Source organism: Otolemur garnettii, unplaced genomic scaffold, assembly GCF_000181295.1.
Source record: "Otolemur garnettii isolate 467f Iridium unplaced genomic scaffold, OtoGar3 scaffold00040, whole genome shotgun sequence".
Classification (NCBI taxonomy): Eukaryota; Metazoa; Chordata; class Mammalia; order Primates; family Galagidae; genus Otolemur; species Otolemur garnettii.
Genome location: NW_003852435.1, coordinates 4,493,301 through 4,519,087, shown reverse-complemented (window position 1 = coordinate 4,519,087; position 25,787 = coordinate 4,493,301).

The window sequence follows — 25,787 nt, the reverse complement described above, 5'->3', positions numbered from 1 at the left end:
GTCTTCAATTTAAGTTCTTGATACATTTTGGGTTGATTTTGTATTTGATGAGGGAGGAGTGTGCTTTCATGCTTCTGCATATGGATATGCAGTTTCCCCAGAATCGCTGGTTGAAAAAAAATCCTTTCCCCAATATTTGCTCTCAACACCATAGATGAAAATTGGTTCACTGTAGATGTCTGGATTTATATCCCAATTCCTTATTATATTCCACTGGTCTCTACTGGCTGTCTTTGTCTGATTTTGATATGGTAGTACTGGCACTATGGAATGAATTTGGGAGTACTTCCTTTCTGCTAGATTTTTTGGAATAGTTTGAGTAGTCTTAGTACTAGAGCTTCTCTAAATGTTTGGCAGAGCTCGGCAGGAAAGCCTGTGTGTCCTTGGTTTTTCTTTGATGAGAGCCTTTTTGTTATGACTTTGATCTCAAGACTTGCTTTTGGTCTATTTTGGTTTTGAATTTCATCATGATTCAGTCTTGATTTATATATAGCAAACTCCACTGGTGAATGTGGTTTGAATCCTTTTGGCAAAAATATTACAATACTCCAATCAAAATTTATAGAACAGTTTGTATTCTATCACCACAGAAAATTTCTCTGTGATTCTTTCAGCTATTCCTTAGGAAAAAGCAACATTTTATTTCTATTACTATAAATCAGTACTGCTTATCTTCATGTCCATATAAATGCAATAAAATAATGTATTATTTTGTGACTGGCTTCTTCTACTTAAAATATTATTTTGATATTTTTTCCTTGTTTCATGTATCAAATATTGTTATTTATTTATTGTTATGTTATATTTAGTAAAGATATGATAGTTTATTCATTCTATTAAAGATTAGGAGTTGATTTCTGTTATGAATAAAGCTATAGATCTTAGTTTTTTGTATCAATGTGCAAAACTTTTATTAACAGATAACATTTTTTCTGGATTCAGTATGTATAAAAGTAGAAGTGCTTGGTCAAAGAGTAGGTATATTTCCAAATATATAAGGGGATGTCAGATGTCTCTATATATAATGTTTTGTTTTGTTTTGTTTAGAGACAGAGTCACTTTATTGCCCTTGGTAGAGTGCTGTGGCATCACAGATCATAGCAACCTCCAACTCCTGGGCTTAGGCTATTCTCTTACCTCCACCTGCCCAGTAGCTGAGACTACAGGTACCCATCACAACACCCAGCTATTTTTTTGTTGCAATTTGGCTGGGGCCAGGTTTGAACCTGTTACCTCGGTATATGGGGCCAGTGCCCTACTCACTGAGCCACAATAATGTTTTTTATCCAACCAATATAATGTAAAATTTTAATTCATGCCTTATCCTGGTCACCACTTGTAATGAATTGTTTACCATTCCAGAAGGAGTAAAGTGGTAATCTCATTGTGTTAATGGCTTTGGGTGTTGGGTGTTGAGTACAACTCATGTGCTTATTGATCACTTGTAAGTTTTTGTGAAATGTCTTTTCAAATTTTTGCCTATTTCTGTTGTATCTTTTTTCCTCCTGATCTACATTTCTAGAAATTTATCAATTGTTCAAATTCTTTTTTCTTTAAAAGCCAAATGTTTAGTGACCATTATTCATTTAATTGCCTCTACTCTCTCTTTTGGTATTCAATAGCTTTCACTTATTATCAAGTTATTTGAAGTTGTCACGTTTTCTAGCTTTAATGTTAAAAAGCTAGATATCTGATCTTTATTTTTCATCATAAAATTGTTTAAATTTATATATTTTCTAATCATTACTTCATATCAATGCCAAAAATTTTGTTGCATTATGTTCATTATTCTGTTAAAAAATGTATTTTAACTGTTCTTTGGGACATATTATTTGATACATGTTATTATTTACTTTGAAGTATGCCATAAGATCCACATATATGTAGAGATTTTATAGATTTTAAATATTTCATGATAATCCCTTTTATTTATGTGATATAACAATATACAATTTTGAAGTGTGAAAACTCCAATGACCTATGTTACATTCCAGAATAAGGTCAAACTTGATGGGCATTTCATATGCTTTTAGAAATTTTCAGTGCTTTAGGGGTGCACTATTATAACTACTAATTAAGTTAAGTAGACTAATTGAGCTAATCTGTGGTGTCCTTACCAAGTTATTTCTCTAGTTGTTCTATCAATTACTGAGAGAGATATTACGGTATTCAATATGTCCATGTACCTGTATATTTTTTCTCTGAAACTCAAGTCCATTTTTACTTCAATCTTTTTAAAACTCCTGTACAAGATGCAAATTGTTTTAATTAATGGTCCCTATTACCATATAAGAAATTCGCCTCCAGCTTTAGTATTGCTCACTGCTTTATTGTCTAGTTAGTGCAGTATAAAAATGGCTGCACCAAACTCCTCCCAATGTGGTTTTCAGAGTACAATTTTTCCACCATTTTTGTACACTCCATCTGTGTTTGCATATTCAAGGTATAATTAATTTTTTTATTTCAATTTTGCTTCCTTAACTTCCCTTAATTTTTTTTATTTTTTATCAAGTCATAAACACATAGATCATATATACAATGATGTATTTATGGGGTAAAATGTGCTGATTTTATATACAATTAGGAATGCTTACATCAAACTAGTTAATATAGCGTTCACCTCACTTAATTAATTATTGTGTTATGATATTAACTTCCCTTTAAATTGGAGGCTGTAAATATAATTATTGATGTAAGAGGGTTTAAATTTAATATTAAAATTATTTTTTCTGTTTTTCCATCAGGTGTATTCTGTTTCTTATTTCTAGTTTGATTTTTTGATTAAATAATCTTTCAATGATTTTTAAAATGCTGTTTTATTCCCACTAGTGGGGTTTTAACTATATATTTTACATATATATGCCTATATGCATGTGTTTTACAGTTAGACTAGGGACAAGTGTGTTTATCCATAATTTAACAGAGACTATGTAAAGTTAATAATGCATTACTTCATGTAAAATGTAAAGACTTTTTAACAATATAATTGTATTTAACACCTCTGTCCTATGATCTAGTCTTACTATTTGTAACCTGTCATCCATTATAAATCCGAAAATTAAATGCTAAGTTATTTCTCTCAACAATCATTACATCTAGAGAAAAGAGGAAAAGAAATAGTTTATCTTTACTTACATATTTCCCATTTACAATGCTTTTATTTTTCTCAAAAGTCACTGCCCATCATCCTGAGGAACTCTCTTTAGCATTTTTTATAATACAGATGCCCTTCCATAATACCAGGGATGTGAGAAAATGTGCACACATTTTAAGAGACTTTATTTTGTATTATTTTCCAATGTTGAATTGAATTATGGCAGTAATGTGTAGCGTAACATCCTCTCAAGAGATTGCATTAATTACATGAATGCTAGCATCACATTGGAAAAGGCATGATAGTCTATAAAAATAGCGGAAGCATGGTTGTTGTTCATAGAGTGCAAAATCATTTTAAAGTGGTCTTTGAAATTCTAGAATGTTGTCAATGACAATAGATGTGTGAGTGTGCAACAGAATGTCAATCACACTTTCCAATTCCATGCACTGGTGTTACGTTTGAGGTACATGGCTCTGTGGTGGTAGCCTAGCTCAAGATAATATCTAAGAGCATAATAAAGTAAAAATAATAACACAGGATGATACATTATATTATTTTAAATGCCTCAAATATTGGAGTTTTATGTGTTTATATATTTTTTCTGTTTTAGATTTTTAAAAGTCAAGTAAACTTTTATATCACTATAAAATACATCCATATTTTACTTAATTTGATTTATTTTGAAAATCTACTCATATAACCACCAATACAACAAATTATAGAATGTATCCATCAAACTCAGTTTTTTTTCATGTTCTTTGCCAGTAAAATCATCATTCCTGGCCTTAGCAACCACTGCTACCCTTTTAGTCACTTTAAATTCATTTTGAAGACTCTAGTCTTCTGTGTCTGTCTTCTTTGCTTAGCATACTTTTTTTTTTGCATTTTTCCATGTGTTTGCACAAATAAGTAGCCATTATTTTGATGACTGATGATTAATGTTCCATTGAACAGCAAGCCACAATTTGTTTATCCAGTTTATTTGCTTTTATTATGATCTCATTCCAATTCATGGCTGAAATAACATTTACATATTCCAAGCCCAAATCTAATTTCCTAAACCTAGAGTCATAAACCTAACCACCAGTCTCATAATCCCACCTGGGCATCTAATAGATACCTCAAACTTAATGTGCTGAAAATTAAACTCATAATCCTCCTCCCCTTTCTCCATTCACAACATTGTGAGTTAATTTCAACTCTTCTTGCTGTATATCAGTTAAAATATTACCCTCATCCTCTGTCACACAATCCATCAGGAAATCCCTTTTTCTTTACTTATAAAAGGGTATCTACATCTCAACATACACCACCATTACTAACATTTATAACCTAGCTGTCCTGCTCTGTGTTCCATCACTTCTTTCCCACATTACTGCAATAGCCCCCAAATAAGCGGTCTGTTTCTATCTTAGGAGACATGCTCTATACGTCGTATAACTGAGAGATCCTTGTGAAAACTAAGTTTACTCATGTCCCTTTTATAACAAAAACATTCCAAAGGCTTGCCATTTCACTCTCTCCATAGGTCAAGTCCTCACAGTGGCCTCCAGGGACATAAATTGGGAGCCCTCCATACCCACTGAGGCATAATTACATTCTTTATCTCATATCTTTATTTTTCTCTCTTTATTCTAAACAACTTGACCTAAAAACTATTCTCAGAATGTTATAAAACCTGCCTTCTGTCTGGAATATCTTTCTTCCAGACAGCCATATCACCACCTCGTTTGCTCAAATATCAGCTTCTTAACATGTTCTAATTGGAAATACTATTTTGAATTGCACCTCCCTTGAATATCTCCCATTCTCTTTTATAGAGTCTCATTTTCGTCCTTGTCTTGATGCACCCTTTAGTGTACTGCACATTTTGTGTTAATTATTATTAGTATTCAAAACAACATTTATCAAATACTAGAATGTAAGCACCATGAAGGCAAAAAAAATGTCAGTTTGGATCCTTTACCTATTTCAGATCCTTCTGTTAGTGTCTAACATATAGTATATATTCAATGAATAAAATTTCAATTGACTAAATGAATGATTGCTTAACGTCCTGATATATGACTATTTTACAATGCATATTAATCATCTGAATACATCTCAGCATTATGTTTAATTTTTATTTTATATGATTTATGCTTCATTTCAATAAATATTGAGAAACAGCAAAAATTTGTCTAATAAAAATTATTTCTCCTATTAAAAAAATCTCTGTTAAGTAAAAAGATAAATCTATGTACTTTTAAAAGAGTTTAATAATAATAGTTATTAACTAAATATATAACACATATTAGATTTATCAGGCAACTTAACATATTTATCTTGACCAACTTACATATTAAGCTTAACATTGTACCATTGAAGTACCTGAGTCTCAATTCTTTTAAAATCAAGATTCAAACACAGATCTGCTGAAAAATAAGGTCCATGTTGCAAAGACTTTGAATTTTGGTTTCACCATTATTTGACAATGTAACATCTACCAATCAAAACATATAAATTAAAATTTAAAAAACGATTGCCTCATTTTTATTTTCTAAGAATTATTTTTAACATACTAAACAAGTAGAAAACATAAGTTATAAGCATAAGTTATTTTGTGAACCTTTATGTTAAATATTAAGACTTATGTTTAAATAAAATTATTATAAATTAAGCATTCATTAAGTTGCTTCAATGGTAGGTATCATATATTTTAAAGTGGACTTTGAAAATCTGTTATTTTGCATTTTGTGGGTAACGTTTACATGTAATTGTTAATTGATGATAATGCTAATAAACTTATCCATAATTTACAATAAATTTAATTATTTATAATAAAATGTACACATTAATACTTGCTCAGGCTCATTGATAGCAATAAGCATGCATTGGTTTGTGAGTATAGCTAATGCGAAAGCCTAACCCCCATAGGAAACATATTGATATTCTAGTCACCAATGAGTAATTTGCAATCACTGTTCTTGTATTTGTTGCTCATTCCATGGCTAAACAGCTGGCTTATCAAAACTGAAGTGATGATAAGAAAGCAGGAGTCAGTCAGAGACTAACTCAAATACTTTCCACAGCCATTTATTATAAAACTTATTGCATTACATTATTAAAAAAAAGAAAAATTTTGCATGTCTGATCTTCTTCCAGACACAGAACATCAAGTTAATTATAATTGTATGTTTACTCTTTTGCATATTTACGAGCAAGTGCAGAATGTTATAGAGAATGGCTGTCAAAATACATCTTTCTAGAATAAATGTTTAGCAACAAAAGATTGGATAGCAGATTCATAGATAATATATTTTATTAATTCTGTGTTTATTGAAGGTAAAGGGATGAAGTAATTATCTGAAAATCAAGACATTTGTAACTCCTGGTTTCATAAAAGACAACATTGAAACATCAGACAACAAATAGGTTGATGTCTAAGAGAGATAAGACTCAGGATCTTAATACTTACTAGTAGTAAAGATTAATCAAGAGATATTAAGGCACCAATAATGTTTGTGATTTATCCAAATTACAGTTATTTAAATGAAGAGCTGATTCACATAAATATGGCTTTAGATTCTAAGTTCTAGGCATTACTAGAGAGATATTCAAGAACAAAATATTGTGCCCCATCAAAAAAAAAAATGAATTCTTCATCTTCTGGTTTGTTTCATATTCATTTTGTACAATTAAAAATAGTTTAGCAATTGAAGTCAATGCAAGAAAAAATAGAACTAAAAAAATCAGTGAGTTATAATACATTTTAAAATGGCTTGATATGCTGGTTAAAAAAAAACCCAGGAGATAAAAAGAAAACATCACATACAAATATTTCAATAAACACTATCTAAAATTTCTAATCCTAATGCACATTATATCCTCACATGCACAAGTTATTTAACTAATAAATAAGATAAAAAATGTTAAGAAGACTACTCCAAGCCACTTCATAATTAAATTGCTTAAGACCAGTGATAAAAAGAAAATCTTAAATGGAAACAGGGTTGGATGGGCAGTCCATTATTAGCAGAGGAACGACAACAACAAAAAGAAGACAGAATATTTCTATCAAAAACAATGAACACAAGAAGCAATGAACAACAAAACAAAAAACACAGCAACACAGAATTTTATATACAAAAAATCTTTCAAAATGAGGAAAATTAGATTTTTTTAGAAATATGAAAATTGAAATTATTTACCACCAACAGACACATATTACATGAAATGTTTAAGGAAGTTCTGACAGAAAGAAAATTATTTCAGGTGGATATATAACTCTACAGAAGGGTGAATGCCATTGATTGTTATGGATATTAAAACATATGATGTGTCTGGTTCCAGATGTAAGAGGAAGAGCTTTCAGTTTTATTCTCGTCAGTATATTAGCTGTCAGTTTGCCATAGATGACTTCAGTCAATTTAAGAAATGTGCCACCTATACCTATACCTATATTCTTAAATGTTCTTGTTAGAAAAGGACGCTGAGTTTTATCAAATGCTTTTTTATGCATCTGTTTAGGGATCATATGGTCTTTGTTTATGTTTCTATTAATATGGTGAATTACATTTATGGATTTGTATATGTTAAACCAGCCCTGTATCCCTGGGATGAAGCCTACCTGATCGTGAGGTATAAATTCTTCAATATGTAGCAGTAATTATGGCTAAGATTTTATTGAGTATTTTTGCATCTATATTCATTAGTGAAGTTGGTCTGTAGTTTTCCTTTTAAGTTGGGTCTTTTCTCAGTTTTGGTATTAGGCTGATGTTTGCTTCATAGAACGTTAGGAAAGGCTCCTTCCTTCTCAATATTTTAGAATAGTTCATGCAGTATAGGTACAAACACTTCTTAAAGGTTTAACAAAATCCAGGTGTGGAATCATCTGGTCTAGGGGGCTTCTTTGTTGGAAGCTTGTTCATTGTTTCTGCAATCTCAGTGCTTGATATTGATCTGTTCAAGAGATCTATTTCTTCTATGATAAGTCTAGTGAGATAGTGTGATTCCAGGTATTTGTCCATTTCCCCCACATTGTGAAATTTCTGGGCACAGAGTTTCTTATAGTAGACATAAAAACTTCTGTGGTATCTGTTGTTATTTACCATTTATCATTTCAGTTGAGGTTATTAGAGATTTTCTTTTTCTTTTTTTTTTTTTTTTGTTTAAATTTCCTTTTTTATTTTTGGCCAGGGATGGGTTTGAACCTGCCACCTCTGGCATATGGGACCGGCTCCTTACTTCTTTGAGCCACAGGTGCCACCTAGATTTTACTTTTCTGTTTCAGGTTAATCTGGTCAAAGTTTATTGATTATATTGATCTTTTTAAAAGAAAAAAACATTTGTTGCATTAATTTTTGGAATGATTCTTTTGATTTCAATTTCACTAATTTCTTTATTTCAAAAGAAACCAGAAAAAAACCTTATGTAGTCAACGCAATTTTTAGTAATAAAAATGAAGCATCATTCTACCAAACTTCAGGTTATATTACAAGTTCACAGTGATCAAACTAGCATGGTGTTGGCACAAAAATAGAGATATAGACTTATGGAACTGCATATAAAACAAAGAAATGAAACCAGTTTCTTATAGCCATCTGCTATTTGATAAACCAAACAAAAGCATAGAATGGGGAAAAGAATCTCTATTTAATAAATAGTGGTGGAAAGACTGGATAACCACATGTAAAAGGCTGAAACTGAAACCTTTCAGCACTTACAACTTGACTCAAGATGGATAAAAGATTTTAATTAAGTAATACACAATCCTAGAAGAAAGAGTGGGAAAGACTCTTGAAGATGTCAACCTCAGAGAACTATTTTATGAAGATGACTTCATCAGCAATCACAACAACCAAAATCACCAAATGGGGCTTAATTAATCTGAAAAACTTATGCACAGCTCAGGACACAACAATTAAAGTAAATAGACAACCTTCAGAATGGGGAAAGATATTTGCATGTTATGAATCTGACAAAGCCTTGATAAGTAGGGTCTATAGACAACTCAAATTAATCTACAAAACAAAACCAAACAATCCCATCTATCTCTGACCAGGTAAGAGATATGAACAGAACTTCCTCTGAGGAAGACAGACAAATGACTAAGAAATACATGAAAAGTGCTTATTATCTCTAATCATCAAAGAAAGGCAGATCAAAACCACAATGAAATCTCACTTAACCTCAGTGAGAATGTCTCAAAGTTGCAGATGCTGGTATGGATGCGGAGAGGGGAATATTTTTACACTGCTGGTGAGAATGGCAAACTAGTACAACCTTTTTGGAAGGAAGTATGGAACTCAAGAACTCAAATTAGACCTCCTATTTGATCCCACAATCCCATTACTGGGCATCTACCCAGAAGAAAAAAATCTTTTTACCATAAGGACACTTGCACTAACTAGACTGCTTAGTGCAGCTCAATTTACAATTGTCAAAATGTGGAAAGTATCTCAACCCATCAAACAGGAATAGATTAATAAACTGTGGTATATGTATGACATGGAACACTCTTTAGCCATAAGAGTTGAGACTTTACATATTTTGTATTAACCTGGATAGAGTTGAGACACATTCTTAGTAAAGTATTACCAGAAGGGAAAAGCAAATATCCAACATACGCAATACTTATAGAAAGCCAGTAGATGATCAAATATATGCCCCCATATGAGAAAAACTCAATTCAATTCAAGTTGGAGGAAGTAGGATTCCAAGAAGGTGGACAGGGGAGCAGAGAGGGAATTGGTGTGCTCCCACTTACTGGGCACAATGAAGATCACACGGCACAACTTTTGGGTGCGGGACACCATTACATGAGGGACCCTGCCTAACAAATGGAAATATTGTTCCCTAATTGTACCCTCACATTAACCTGAAATAAATAAAACAAAACAAAACATATGATATGAAGCAACTTTTGGAATAAATGAGGCAACTTAAATGTTTCTTGTCAAATTGAATTTCATAGAATTCAGAAGTCAATGAAAGAAAAAAATATTGAATCTTAGCTTTTAAACAAGACATAGAACAAACCCAAACAAAACATAACTAATGGTTGCTATGTTAAGAGCAGGGTATTCACCAGGACAAAAGCAACAGTGAAACTGGGTAGGATATTAATGTTTTCCAGTTTTATCTATAAATAGATTCTGTGTGTGTGTGTGTATAAAAAATCCATCAAGCCTTAAAATACTCTCCTGTTAATGTATGTAAATTATATGTCAATATAGTTGACATATAACTAAATACAAATAACTATAACTAAACATGTATTGTAAGCCAGATTGTCTAAGTAAGTCATTAACCAATTAACAAATGATAATTTATCCCATATAATTGAAAAATGTCTGTAGCAAGAAATGTACATGTGATAAATTAAACTGAAAAGATATTTTTTGAATTTGAATTTTTTCCTGCAGGCAGTGATATACTTGTAGCTCCCCATATAGCCTATGGCTAGGAGGAGTGAGAGTTATAAGAAATACCTGTATAGCTCAATAATGGAACACCTTGGTGAAAAGGGCATGGAGAGAGATTTAGCTCTCCTAACATGCATGAGAGCTCACGAGATGAGAGCATTGGTGAATTGGCAGTCTCTACACCTGTGGTGTTGAGACGCACAAGATCAGCCTTACATTAGGCTGGAGGAGAAGGCAATAGGGAGCATGCACGTTCTATCACTGACCAGCTTACTCTGACTCTGTCTCTGCTCCTAATGCCACCATAGCATCTCTCTGCTGAAGATTACCAAGCTCTACTAAAGACTAAGATCTATCTATTCTAAGACTGCTTTACTCTCTCTAAGACTCTCTCTCTCTATTTCCTGCTAAAGTAGATAGCCCTCCGGCACCTAAGAGAAATTGTTCCTAAGCAAATTAGTTTGGCCATCTGAGTCTAAAACCTAGTTAAGCCAGCCAGAGACCTGGCCAGTCCTGGGCCCTGACAAGTGGTGGCAGCCATGGGCTGTGCCATATACTTCCATAGATGGTATGTATTTACAGCACTCAATGGACAACACAAACTAAGAGAGAGATACTGTGCTATGACTACAGTGGAAGTTCCTTCAATTTAAACTATAATTTTTTTAATGGCTTAAGGAGTTATTGTAACTTCTTTCTCTCTATAACCAATGAATGAAAATATCAATGATAGGAAATTTGGGGAATTATTGTAATAATTATTTTTGGCCATTTGTCAGTATATTATATTGAAATCAATTTTTTTTTATTCTTGTCAATGAATTCTTTATAATCAATAGCATTTCTCAATTTACCAATGCCATCACAAGGACTATCTTTATGGGAAAATCATATCACTCAGGCAAAAGTTAGCAAGATGTCTGTATGGTACAAAAAAGATCATTATATTAGAGCAAGATTAAAAATTAACATTCAGCCTATACAAATAAAGGCATTGTAGATATAATTATTTTATTGCAGGGGGCCAACTTTTCATAAAGGCCAATGACTGCTTGTCCTTCAAGCCACTGGCCCCCAATGAGTTTTTCTAATATAATTTTAATAATAACCATGAATAAATTTAATATTGTTTATCCATTTTCCAAAAGACATTTCTGGAATTTTAAGTTTTATTAAAACTTAAAATGTAACTATTTTTAAATTTCAACCATCACATCAAGTGACCTATGCACAGAGAAAGCAAGAAATGAAGATGCTCTCTCAGTTTTACTCATAAATAGTTGCTGAAAGGTTGAATAAGCTAAATTATTAAATTCTCCATTGACTCATCTGGACAGTGAGGCCATCAAGCTATTAATAGGTAGCTTCTAAGACTTTGAGAAAACATGTACTCTGTATGTTTGCTTTGACATTTTCTTTATCAAATTTTCTGTTGATGGACTGAAAATTGTTCCATATGCTTCCCATTGTGAATTATGCTGCTATAAATACATGAGTGCAGATGTCTTTTTATGTAATGATTTCCTTGGTTAGATACCAGTAGTGGGACTGCAGGATCAAATGATAACTCTACTTTTTATTTTTTGGGAAAACTTCATACTATTTTCCACAGCAGTTTTACTAATTCACAGTCCCACCAACAAATTTTGAGTTCCTTTTCTCCACATTCTCACCAGAAGATCTGTTCTTTTTTTGTCATCTTATTATGAGCAATTCTAAGTGGTGTAAGATATCTTGTTTCAGTTTTAACATGCCTTTATCTGATAATTAGTGATTTTGAGCATTTTTTCAAATACCTGTTCATAATTAGTATGTCTTCTTTTTATAACTGTTTATGCCTTTTTCCAATTTTTAATGGGATTATATTTGTTGTTGTGCATATAAGTTACTTGTATATTCTAAATATTAGTCTCTTGTTGAATGTGCAGCTTTCAATACAGTACAACTTTTTTAAGTTGACCACCCAAGGGACTGTAACAAACTATTCTGCGCGTAGAGATCATCAACATAAAGAACTAGGCCTACTATACTGACATGTACATATGGTACATGTCTGGTTTATGAAAACTAGATCAACTTAAGGAGGTGTACAGTGTAGGGAGGTGGTCAACTATGGAGATTTTATTGCATTTTCTCCAATTCTACAGGTTGTCTATTCACTCTGTTGATTATTTGTTTTGCTGTGCAAAAACTTTTTCGTATAATTATATTTTATTTTTGTATTTTTGTCTTTGTTACCTGTGTTGTTTGAGTTCTTAATCATTAATTTTTTTGCCGAGAACAATGTCTTATAGAGTTTTCCCGAGATTTTCTTCCAGTATGCTTATGCTTTCAGGTCTTACATTTAATTTGTTAATCAATCTTGATTTTATTTGGGGGTGCAGTTTGTTTCTTCTCCAGATGGCTATTTAAATTTCTTACCCCCATTTATTGAAAAAGGTATTCTTTCCCCACTGTATGTTCTTGTCAATTCTGTCAAACATTAGTTGGCTATAATATGTAACTTTATTTGTAGGTTTTTTTATTCTGTTCCATTGCTAGTATGAAAGTATTTTGAGTTATAGCAAAATCAAGGAAAAGTGACTAATGTAACTTCTAATGTAATTAATATAGCTTGCTAAATGAATAATATCTTATTTTTTCTTTTTGCTCACTAAAATGAAATATGGTCTTTCAGCTAATATGACAGTAAATGAGATAAGAATGGTATATTGCTCCCAAGGACAATAAACTCCCAATTACTCTCCTTGGGTATGGCCAAGAAACATGAATAACAACAACAAAAAAATAACAACAACAACAACAACAACAACAAAACTCTCAGAGTACACCCAGAAGAATTGGAAAGCAATGGATAAGAAATTTCTTCACAAATAACAAATTCAAGATCAAATCCAAAAATTCGTTTTCTGCCAAAGTAGTAATTATAGAAATGCCTGTCAGTGACAAATATGCCATTCTCTTTGCTTTTAATAAGTTCTTTTGGGGGATATACATCATTATTTTGTATCTTTCTATTACTGTATATTGGGCAATAACTTTTTATTTAGAATAGACTTCAATAAACTTTTTTTTATTGTTTGGGGTTCATTGAAGGTACAAAGAATTAGCTTACACGGATTGCATTTGTTAGGTAAAGTCCCTCTTATAATTGTGTCCCACCCCCAAGAGGTGTGGCATACTTCGTGACTCCCCATCCTCTATCCTCCTCCCCTTTCCCCATTTGCTCATTCTCCTACCCACCCCTCTGAGTGGGTAGCTCATCTGCTGCCCTCATATTAGAATACAATACATTGGATTCTTGCTTCTCCATTCTCATGATGTTTTTCTAAGAAGATTGTGTTCCCCCTCAATCCAGGTTAATACAAAAGATGTAAAGGCTCCATTTTTTTAGTGGCTGATAGTATTCCATAGTATACATACACCACAGCTTGTTAATCCACTCCTCAGTAAACTTTTTCTCATAGGTTACACTGTATCTTAGGTTTCTAGTCCATTTGGTCTCAGTTACAACTACTTACCTCTATAAAGGTCTGTGATGATAGTAGCAAAGTAGACATAGACAATATATAACCAAATGAGTGCAGTTATGTTTTAATGAAGTATTATATTAAAAATAAAATAGGGGACCACTGGACATATTTTGAAGACTTCTACTATAGAACAGTGAAGTGTGGGAGCCACATACAAAATTAATGAAAAAAATTTATGGGTGGTGCCTATAACTCAAGGAGTAGGGTGCCAGCCCCATATACCAGAGATGGTGGGTTCAAACCTGGCCCTAGACAAAACTGCAAAATAATAATAATAATAAATAAAATAAAATCTGTTCTCTCTAAGAAAAAGAAAGAAAAAAAATTATGTGTAAATATTGGTCAAGCCGTGTACGATAGTGTCATTTTAGTCCCTCTATCAGGTAAGGAGGGCAGAATATAGTTTTTTGGTTGAATAAGAAGAATAATATGAACAAAATTTGGCAAAGATTGCCTAGATATCTATAATCCCATTTCCTTTATCTATAAGGCATATAGTTGGATTTTCTTCTCTGTGGCTTCTGCAGTTTAAAACGCCATATAATTGAGTCCTCAACAAAGGAAAACAGGGCCCAGTAATGTGCAGTTTTTCTAAGCTCGTCCCATAAAAAAATTCCTTAGGGGTTTCTTATCTTCCTCCATCATTTTGAAAATATTAACTTCTAGGGCAATACCAGTTAAGGAAGCTTATTGTTCCCATAGTGAAATTTTAGTCATCGCAACTAAACCCACAGAATGACAGCATGGAATTGATGAGGAAGGCCTGTGTTGACTGGATTTAGCTTTATCACTGAAGAAATGATGATTAACCTTAAATAGTTCAAGAGAATTTCTATTATTTATGGTTTATACTATACCATAGTATAGTATAAATACCACCCAGATCACTTTAGTAGTACTAGTCATAGTTAAAGTATTTAAGCAGAGCATTTTGTTTGGCAAATGCATTTTAGAGATAACCTTGGGCCAATACTACAGTTAACAAAAGTCCATTGTGTAGGAAGATAAAGGAAATTGAGGAAAATCCAAGGTTCTATTTTTCCCCATTTCAGTTGATTTTGAATCAGAGAGTTATGTTTGAATATGCTGAAGCACATAGTAATGCTATTCTTGGGTAAGTTACTTTTAGAAATATATATCACTCACAGACATTTTAAGGTCAAAAAAATGAAGACATTTCAAAGACCAACCAGTTAACTGATTTTCTTAGGATTTAAATTTGCATTAATAAGATTCCTTGGCTCTTAATTAGGCTTGTATATTTTCCTACTAAATTCATGCAGAGTGTTCATGCCTAGTTTTTAATTAGGAAAACACAATTCATAGATAGTACATGTTAATCTAGGAAGAATTTGGCAATGAAAAATAAATCTCAAGTTCAAAATATAGCATTGTCTTCATGATGCTGTTTTGTTGGACAGGTAACCTAATCATTTTGACTCAAAGATATCTGGAAATTCCAAAATTATATTTGATTATGTCAAAAGAGAATGTAGTATGTATTTGGAATGATGATTTAAAACATGGGTAAGATTTGTATGGTTTATAAATTGGATTTTCCCAAACTAATATTTCTATAAATCTAGCTACATTTTCTGTCTTATGAAATCAATTTGAACATCATTCTTTTTTTTCACACATGTCACTATGGCCTAACCTATCAAATGCTTAAGAATCATGCAGCTTGGTAGAGGATTGCTTATTTTAGAATGGGGTTCCAGTTCCAACCTTCTCTAACATTTGTATTTTTATATATTCTTTGGAATAGGATATTATTGTGAATAAAGTATTTATAAAAGATTTTCAGGGCAAAATATTATATCCAGTTACAATTTTCATAGTGTTAAATATTCTAAAAGTAAAGACACTTACTATGTAAATGAAATCATTATTTAAATCAGCTGTGCTCTTTGTCATCAAGTTGCTCAGAGTTGGAAAGTTAAATTTTCTGTCAATTTCCTGTTTGATTTGAGAGAACATTTTGCTCTATGACTACTGGCATGTAATATAAGACAACTTAGTTATATGGGTTACATATGAGTTGTAAAAATACGAAGCTTTCATTCCTGTGTTTCGGGTTCATTTTAGACATAACTTGTCATTACAATTGATAGAATGATCCAGTCGTGTTTATAACTACATTTGCAAAATAAACACATTTGTGATTGTAATATTTGTGCCACTTACAGTTTAAATGCTGAAAATAATTCTTGCTCCAAACCAATGTATTTTTAAAATCTTTACTTTGGTAATGATTAATCTCCTTTCTCCCTTATTTTCATCTTACTTGCTTCTTTTTTTCCCTTTCTTTGCTTTTGTTTTTCTTTCTCTCTCTCTCTCTTCCTGCTTTTTAATTTTTCTTCTCTTTTTCAGAAAAAAAAATACCAGCTGATTATTTGTTTTCTGTTTCCTAAGAGTAAATTTAAATGATATTGCTTATACAGATTCTTATTGTATCATTACAATACTTACTACATTACAAACAGTATATTACAATATGTTACTGTAACATTACCAGATTAAGTTTAGGCTCTTTCACAATAACTTGTACCTACAACATTGTTTTTTTTTTAAATACAATATTATTGATTTTTATTGTCTGTAGGCCTCATTTAACTTTCGGTCTTTACGGTATTAATTTAGTAAACAGCATGTAGCATAGACTGGAATATAATGCCTTTATTAAGTGTATGGTAAATGATTTTCTGCATACAGCTATTCTCTGAAACAAATAACTGATCATTTTCCCATGGGATCCCTGGCAATGTCTGTTATGGACAAAACTTACACATATACATATGTGGAACGAAATAATGTAGTTTTGGTGACACTATCCCGAATTTAATTTTTAATATTCATACATATATGTTTATATATATTTTAATAAAAAGATTTATCTTTTCAACACCTTTTATTTTCTCCCTTCATTGCATTTAGTTTTCTTAAGGGAGTGTCATACAGCATATAGTTACAGAATGTTTTATAACAAACTTTAATGGTTTCATTCAGTGTACAATGTTGAAGAGTTTGACTATATGCAAACACCCATGATAACTATCACCACAGTCAAGGTGACAGAGACACACCCAACAGCTCAAAAGTTTCTTTGTGTCCCTTTGATTTTATGCTTATTTACTTCTCATACAGTGTGAAGTTAACACTTACTATGAGATCTTTGTTCACAATAAAGTTTGAAGTAACACATGGTATTGTTAACGATAGGGACAATGTTTTGTAGCGGGTTCCGTTTTCTACTACTTTGACTATTACAGGTACCTCGTATGAATGAAATCACATAGTTTTGCCCTTACGTGACTGGCTTTTTCACATAGCATAATGACCCCACATTTCTCATATGTTTTTGCAAATGGCAGAATTTCCTTCCTTTTTAAGACTCAATTATTCCATTGGATGAGTATGCCACATTTTCTTATCCATTAATCTGTGGATGGACACCAGGTTATTTTCATATCCTGGCTTTTGTAAATAAAGATACAATGGACATGGAAATGCAGATATAAAATTTAGATCCTGATTTCAATAATCAGTAGAACCTCCACGGTTGATCACCTCCTTAAGTTGACCTTATTTACACAGATTGGACATGCAGTACACATATGTATTAGTTCAGGAGGCCACATTCCTTATGTTGACTACTTCTATATATTGTCCAGCTTGTTACAGTCCCTTGGGTGTTTAATTTACAGAGGTTCTACTTTATATGTCCAAAAAATGGAATTGTGATATTATGTTAAATTTTTTTTGTGGAAAAAAAATTGTTTTTCATAATGTCTATACCAATTTACATTCCTACCATCAGTATTGAAGCATCTCAATTTTCACAGACATTTTAAAGTACTATATTTTCTATTTCCAGGAACTGTAAAGTCACTAAAGACAAGGTTATTACAAGTAATGCTCACTATTTTTTATACAGGGCATCCATAAAGTTCATGTACAATTTACTATGTTGAACTATTTTAAATTGCACGTAAACTTTATGTCAACTCTGTACGTAGTGTACATGCCTTAACTAAATAATAACAAAACATAAAAATGAATAAATTTTTAAAATACATATATTCTTTTTAAGAATATTTTTATGAAATTTAATTATGCATTAAATATAATGTTAGTTAAACATATTCATATTTAAAAATTGAAAAATGCATTATATGATATTGACAACAATGCATAATCTTATCAACTTCTATTAAAAAGAGTTTTCTAATTTATTTTGATCAAGACAAATACTATCTTATTGATTCAGGGTAATTTGAATAACATTGCTGATATTTTGCAATGGAGCAGAAGCCTCTGCAAGGATGTGGTTTTTAAAAGGATCTCTTTCTATTACTCATTTATTACTTCTTTTACATTGATCTATTATATTATACAACTTGGATGTCTTCTTTCATCTATTTCAACCATGAATACTTTCATTAGAATTATTGATTACTCATTTTATGGAAAGAGATTTTGGTAATTAGAGGCTATTTATAATTTGACAATGCATAATTAAGTTAGTATTTGAGACATCTTGGTGTCTAAAAGGGCAAAAGGAAATAGCTTTACTTGATATTTTTTATGTCATGATATTGCCAATTTTGCTTTCAAGAGTTTTTAGTGCTAAATTATGATATATAGTGATATCAATGTCTATGATATCGTAGTTAATAAGATGTATATTGGACAGAAAGATCAGAGGCTCAGAAAGGTGTAAATTGAAAAAAAGTAATGTTTAGTTAGTGTTGAATTAATTTAGGTGTGACATCCAGAACTTTTTAAATCAAATAAGCAACATTTGAAGTAATGTTAAACTTTACTAAGTAATATGTCATCACATGTTTGTACAGTAATATTAATTTTAAATTAGTAAATAATATGAAAAAAAGTAAAGCCATAAGCATGTTCTACTTTTGTAACAGCAAAATAGGATATAAATATGTAATCATTGATACATACACAAATCTGTGTATATGTATGTATGTGTGTATCTACATATATTCCTTTGCTAAATTTTCTTTTCTAAGATAATCTTTAAATTATCTCAAAATATCCTGTGGTTTTTCTACTTCTACTTCTTCTACCTCTAAGTCTTTTCTGACAAATGTTCTTCTAGCGGTTTTCTATAATTGCAACCATTTTCTAAACTACAACTTTTATGTCATTCTTCTCTTTTTTGAAAACGTTACTACAGATTAATTTTACTTTAGACAACTTTAGTGGGTAGAAAATGTAATTTGCCAAATGTGTGTGTGTGTGTGTGTTTAATTGGAGATACTTCTGTTTGAGTTAAATGAAAACAAAATGTATTTAATATGTATTAGAGGCTTTGGGTGCAGAGAGTAACTTCTTGATTAAAAGTTTTCTTGACATTAAGGGAACTTGCGATAGATATCTACTTCCCAGAAGGATTTTAAGAATTGAAGAGACTCATCACTCTGATAGATTAGGTGCAATTTTGCCTGGAGGTAGGTGACAAGAGAGATAGCCATGTGCTGTGATATGAAGTAAGGAATAATAGGTTTTGAGTACTTTATAACTGCAGTTAATACTTTTTTTCTCTCCTAAAATTTTTTAAGTTGTCTAGACTTTGGATAGAGAATTGTGTCATCAAGCAACTTCTGAATGTAACTAGAATTTTTACAGACCTACACTTGTCACAATTTGTGAAATATTATGCCATCTGATGTAGGTGCTGAAAGCAATTTCCAAAATTTTAAGTAAGTTCTTTTTTTTTCCCTCTGTATTGAATATATAACTGTTATGAAAAGTGGTGAAAATAATATTTTTTAATAATTATGTGGGCGGCACCTGTGGCTCAAAGGAGTAGGGCACTGGCCCCATATATCGGAGGTGATGGATTCAAACCCAGCCCCAGCCAAAAACTGCAAAATAATAATAATGATAATCTGAAGAAAGAAAATATAATAAATCAATCACTAAACAAAATCTAATTTGATAATTGTTTTATTGATAAAGTTTCAAATAGTCTTATGGTTTTTCTTATTTTACCCCTCATTAGAATTCTTTGGCAGTTTTTGGCTGGGGCCGGGTTTGAAACCACCACCTCCAGTATATGGGGCCTGCACCCTATTCCTTTGAGCCACAGGAGCTGCCCTTCATTATAATTCTTATACATATTTCCCACCACCTTAAATATGCAGCCACCTTACATGTATTTCTAATGTAAAAGGTGACATAATAATTAGGTTTAAAAAGTAATCCAAATCACAAAATCTCCAGGTGTTCATATCTAAAATAATATAAATAAATGTTTAAAATACGGGGACAATTAAAAAGGCATTAAACATAACTGGTAGCAAAAATAAAATTACAAAAAATGTATCTAAGTAAGAAGATAACAGCAGATCCCCAACAGTCAAAACTATCTTGAACCCAGAAACAGTAAATGAAAATAAAATAAGCTACAAAATTTAATGACTTCTTTTCCACAATAATTTTCAAATAGAATACTCTGGTTTGAAGAGTATGTATGCTTGAAAGTGGGAAAATTATCTATGTGAAAAAATTGTCAGAGGGGGATAATAATACCTACCACTTCAGCTCCAAGCAAAAATGAAAATATGAGAAGGCTAACATTTTGCTTTCTCTGGATGGAAGCAGAGAGAGAAAAGAAGCAAAAGCAGTTGTATGCACAGAGATTGTTATCGCCAACTTTCCACATACATTAGTATGGACATTATTGGGATATTGGATAAAATTTTAGTATTAGTACTATGTTAGATATTCACATTTATTTTTAATCAACGCTAAAAATTTTACTGTGTTTAGCATATTGGATTTATGTGGGACCATATTTTAGTCTTTAGGAAACATACACTTTAATATATAGGGATGAATGTTTTTGTCATATCATCTACAGATAATTTTAAAAGTTTTCACCAATGTGTGTCTGTGTGTGAAGAGAGAGAGCATGCAAATTTGAAAAAAATATTAATAACTTTCTGAATCTAGTGATGACAATTTATTTTGCTGGTCTTGAACATTGCTTTAGGACTATAGTTAATTTTAAAACAAGTTGAAGAAATCAAAAGAATATAACAAAAGAAGAGAAAGAAAAATAATTACACTAGGTTCATGTGTAAAGCTATTGAATATGATTTTTAACATAATTACATAGAGCGTTTTGGGAAGTTTTAGTAAGGGAATGACATAATATTTTCAGATTTTAAAAGATCTCTCACCATTCTGGAACAGACGATATTGGGAATGAAATGTCAGAAACTCAAATATGGTCTATTTTTTTTTAACACTACAGTTAAAAAAATGTAGACACAATTGATGAAATGTGAATGATGTGAAAATTAAATTCAATAACATTTTATATTGCCATCAGAAATTGTTAATAGATGTGTTTAGCTTTACTACTTAAGAAAAATCGAATACTGGATTTTTGTCCTGGAAAGCAAACAGAAAATTCATTTTTAACTGAGATAGAGTTGAAGGACAGTTTTTTAAGGTAATTTCAAGAGTAATATTTGGATATACAATATTAATTTTATGTACCTTTTAGAGTTTAGGGGAAGTTGTATGATTGAAAATTCTTGAGTAAAAAGGTATTAAGCCCAGGAGACATGTATTTAAAATTAATCATTGTAAAGATGAAATTTAGTGTGCTGAGAAATTTTGAAAGTCAATGATAGCAAAAAGAAGAGCTAGAAATAATGCTAAAGCCTGGGATATAACCTTGAGGAATTCCCTAAGATCAAGGAGTGAAAACGAAATCTGAAAATACGGCAACTATAGAAAGAAAAGAATAAAAAAATTGGAATTAAAGATTTCAGAAGATGTGAATGTGTCAAGAACAATGGAATGGTCTAAATTCAAGAAGAAATAAGAATATAATGTTTCCTTCTGTGAAACATTATGTTTAAGGTTCTTCTTGGGAAGTTGGGCAAATAAAAAGAAAAAGAAATCAAAGTTATACAGATTGAAAAAAAGAAATTGAACTATTTCTATTAGTAGCTCATAAAATGCTGTATTTATAAAATTTTAAAGAAGCTACCAAAAGGAAACTATTAGAACTGATCAACATATCTATTGAGGTTATAGAATGCAAGGTCAATGTATAAAAATGCTACTTAATATTAAAATTTTAAAAATTCTATGTAAGGGCTCCATGCCTGTAGCAGAGTGGTTATAGTGCTAGCCACAAACACCAAGGGTGGCGGGTTCAAATCTGACCAAGGCCAGCTAAACAACTACAACAAAAAAATAGCCAGGTGTTATGGTGGGCACCTGTAGTCCCAGCTACTTGGGAGGCGGAGGCAAGAGAATTGGGTAAGCCCAAGAGACTGAGATTACTGTGCACAGCACTCTGCCCAGGGTGACATAGTGAGACTCTGTCTCAAAAAAAAAAAAAAAAAAAAAATTTCATGTAACATGGCATAAAAATGCGTATGAATGAACTTAATACAAGGAAAAATTTTGTACACTAAAAACTATAAAATGTTTACAAAATTCAGGACTATGTAGAAATGAAAAATATACCACTAATAAAACTATAGACTGAATATCATTTTTTTTTTTATTTTGAGACAGAGTCTCACTCTTTCATCCTTGGTAGAGTGCTGTGGCATCACAGCTCACAGCAACCTTCAACTCTTGGGCTCAAGTTATTCTCTCGCCTTAGCCTTCCGAGTATCTGGGACCACAGGTGCCTCACCACACTGCCCAGCTATTTTTGGTTGCAGTTGTCACCACTGTTTTAACTGGCTGGGGCTGGGTTGGAACCTGCCACTCTTGGTGTGTGGGGCTGACTCCCTACCCACTGAGCTACAGGCGCCACCCTAGACTGAATATCATTAATATCACAATATTCTTCAAATTGATCAACAGATTTGAGACAATTCCTAACAACATCTGAGTTGCTTCTTCTCTGTGAAATGACATTAAATTAAATTAAAATTTATATGAAAAAATAAAATTTATCTCTGAAATTAAAATTTATATGAAAATATGAGAAGTAATACTATCTAAAACAATGTTGAAAAATATGACAAAAGTTGGAAGAATTGTATTCACTGATTGGAAAACTTAACTATAAAGCTATACTAATTAAAACAGTTTAGTATTAGAGTAACAGTAAGCATATAAAACGCTGGAATAGATTCAGATATTTATGGTCAATTGATTTTCAATAAGGGTACCAAGACAATTCAGTGTAGAATACACACAATGAAGAATATTGGAACAGCTGGTTAGACAAAAGAATAGTTAGATACCTGCATCTCACTACGCATAGAAATTAACCAGAAGTGTACCCTAAATCTACATGTAGGAGCTAAAATTGTTAAATTCTTAGAACAAAACATAAGTGAAATATTCATGACCTTGAGTATGTTAAAGTTTGGTCTCTAAATGTACAATTTCTAAAGAAAAACTAGATAAATGGAACTATACTGAAATTGAAAAATTTTGTGCTGTAAATCATACCATTAAGAAGCTATCAAGACAACTCACAGAATGGGAGAACGTATTTTCAAATCACATATTTATTAAGCAAATTTTATTTGGAATATATAAAGTATGTCTGCATGGTCAAGGGCTCTATCTTTTAATATTATCAATTAGATCATATAAGATTTCAAAATATAGATGGGTGGGGGCAACTTCAGTGTATAGTAGGTATGAAAATGAGTTTGTTAAAAAATATGTACAGAAGAGTCGGGTTTGAGTGCCCAGACTTGTCTTCTTCAGGTAAGGTAAGAAACATGTGGAGAATGATACAGTGAGCCATGTCAGGCTCCTAGAAAGGGCCACAATGAAAATGTCAGTTCAGATATTTTGCTGTTTGTTATGGGGACACAAGAAAGCAATTGGAATTTCAGAGCATATAATATGCTAGCTAAAATGTGCTTCATTCAAGAGTTATGTTATGAACATGCCTGAGCTTTTTCAGCCTTAGTGGGGTATTGTATCCCCTCACCAGCAGGTACTCTGTTTTCTAGCGTAGGTGCTGGTACAGATGAGAGAGCAAAATAAAAATACAAATGAGTTAAGGAACTTAGGTGGGAAAGAAAAAAAAAACTAAATTCAAGGAAATAGAAGGAAAAAAATGAGTAAGCTAGTGTAAATTAATAAGTTAGAAAACAGTAAGAGTAGAAATACAAAATAAATCCAGGCTGTTTTTTTTTGTAAAATCTAACAAATCACTGGAAACATAGGTAGACCAATAAAGAAAAACATAATGAAACGTTATAAAGTTCAAGCACAATATATTAAAAATGCAAGGTAGGAAATTAGCAGAGAGCATAAAAATAATCTTCGGAGAACTTTTCCCCAGAATCAATGCATATAAATTTATGGGTTTCCAGGAAACCCTGAATTGAGAAAATTGAAGCCATGTTCAAATGGATGAATAATCAAGAAAGAAACTAGAGAGAGTTTGAGCGTTACTGCTAAAGAATTTCTGGGCTTAATTGGTTTCATAGGTGAATTTATTTACAACGTGGTTATTGTACATTAGAATCAACAAGAGGGATGACTGAAAAAATATTGATTCCTAGGAATAACCCCAAGTAATTCTGATTCACTTTCTCTGGTAACTACTACTAAGATTATTAACAATTTCTAAAATTAAAATTGAAAAGGAAGAAATATAATTTCTCCCAAGCATATATTTAGATAGTATTATGAATGATCTTCATAAATATATAATTTGTTATCAGCTGCTTTATCCACAGACTCTATTCTCTGTCTTGCTAGAGTAAACCTTTTCTTCAAATCAAGAAATCACATGTAGGTAAGATTTCAAGGAGGCTATACTTTAATAGCTGTGCAAGTAAATTCTATCAAGCACTTATTCTTAGAAAATTGTAATAATAATTTTTTATCACAGAGAGTGTTCCTATTTTGATTTCTAATCTTTGCTATGTTTTATTAAATTAAAGACAAAGACTTAGGATCTTAGATTATACCTATTGTTGCTTGTGTTTAATCCACCAAAAAAATGAGAGAATTTGCAGAACTCAGTATTCCTTCTGCTTCTGAAAACATAACCATCTAAAATTAAGGTCATTTGGAGTCATAAAAATGAAGTTCTTTATATGTCCAATAATAATTTCTTATCATTTCATTTTTATGTAAAGGAGATAATTTTTTTTTTTTTTCTGTTTTTGGCCAGGGCTAGGTTTGAACCCACCAACTCCAGCATATGAGGTCAGTGTTCTACTCTTTTGAGCCACAGGCACTGCCCTGAAGGAAAGATTTTTATAAAAATATGTTTTGTGTTTTGCCTAATTTAGTAGGGAGGTGAATAATCAGAGTGTATTATATTAAGTTATTAAATGTTTTCCTGAAAACTCTGTTCTTTAGAATTTCAATGAATTCCTTTTGGGCTGCTTTTATATCTCGTAAAGGTAAAGCCAAACATGTACCTCCTATGCTCAAAGCTAATTACAGTAATGTTGTGTGTTGTCACACTAACAAAAGTCTAGCATATTCAAAGTGTACTTCTTCTTTGACAAACTCTTATGTGTTTAGAATATTTAGTTCGTTTCCAGTCTGTGAGTTGCAGTAAATAAGATATATAATTTGAGATACTTCAATTTAAAGTGATTTCATTAGATGTGAGGGTTTTTTCCCCTGTACTTTTCTTTTTTTGTTGTTGTTGATGTTGTGGATGTGTATAGCAGATGGCAACAATCATAGAAATCAGTACAGCAATCAAATGGATCAGTGGTATGAGGCATCTTTGTCAGGGTCACAGGCTGCACCCACTGG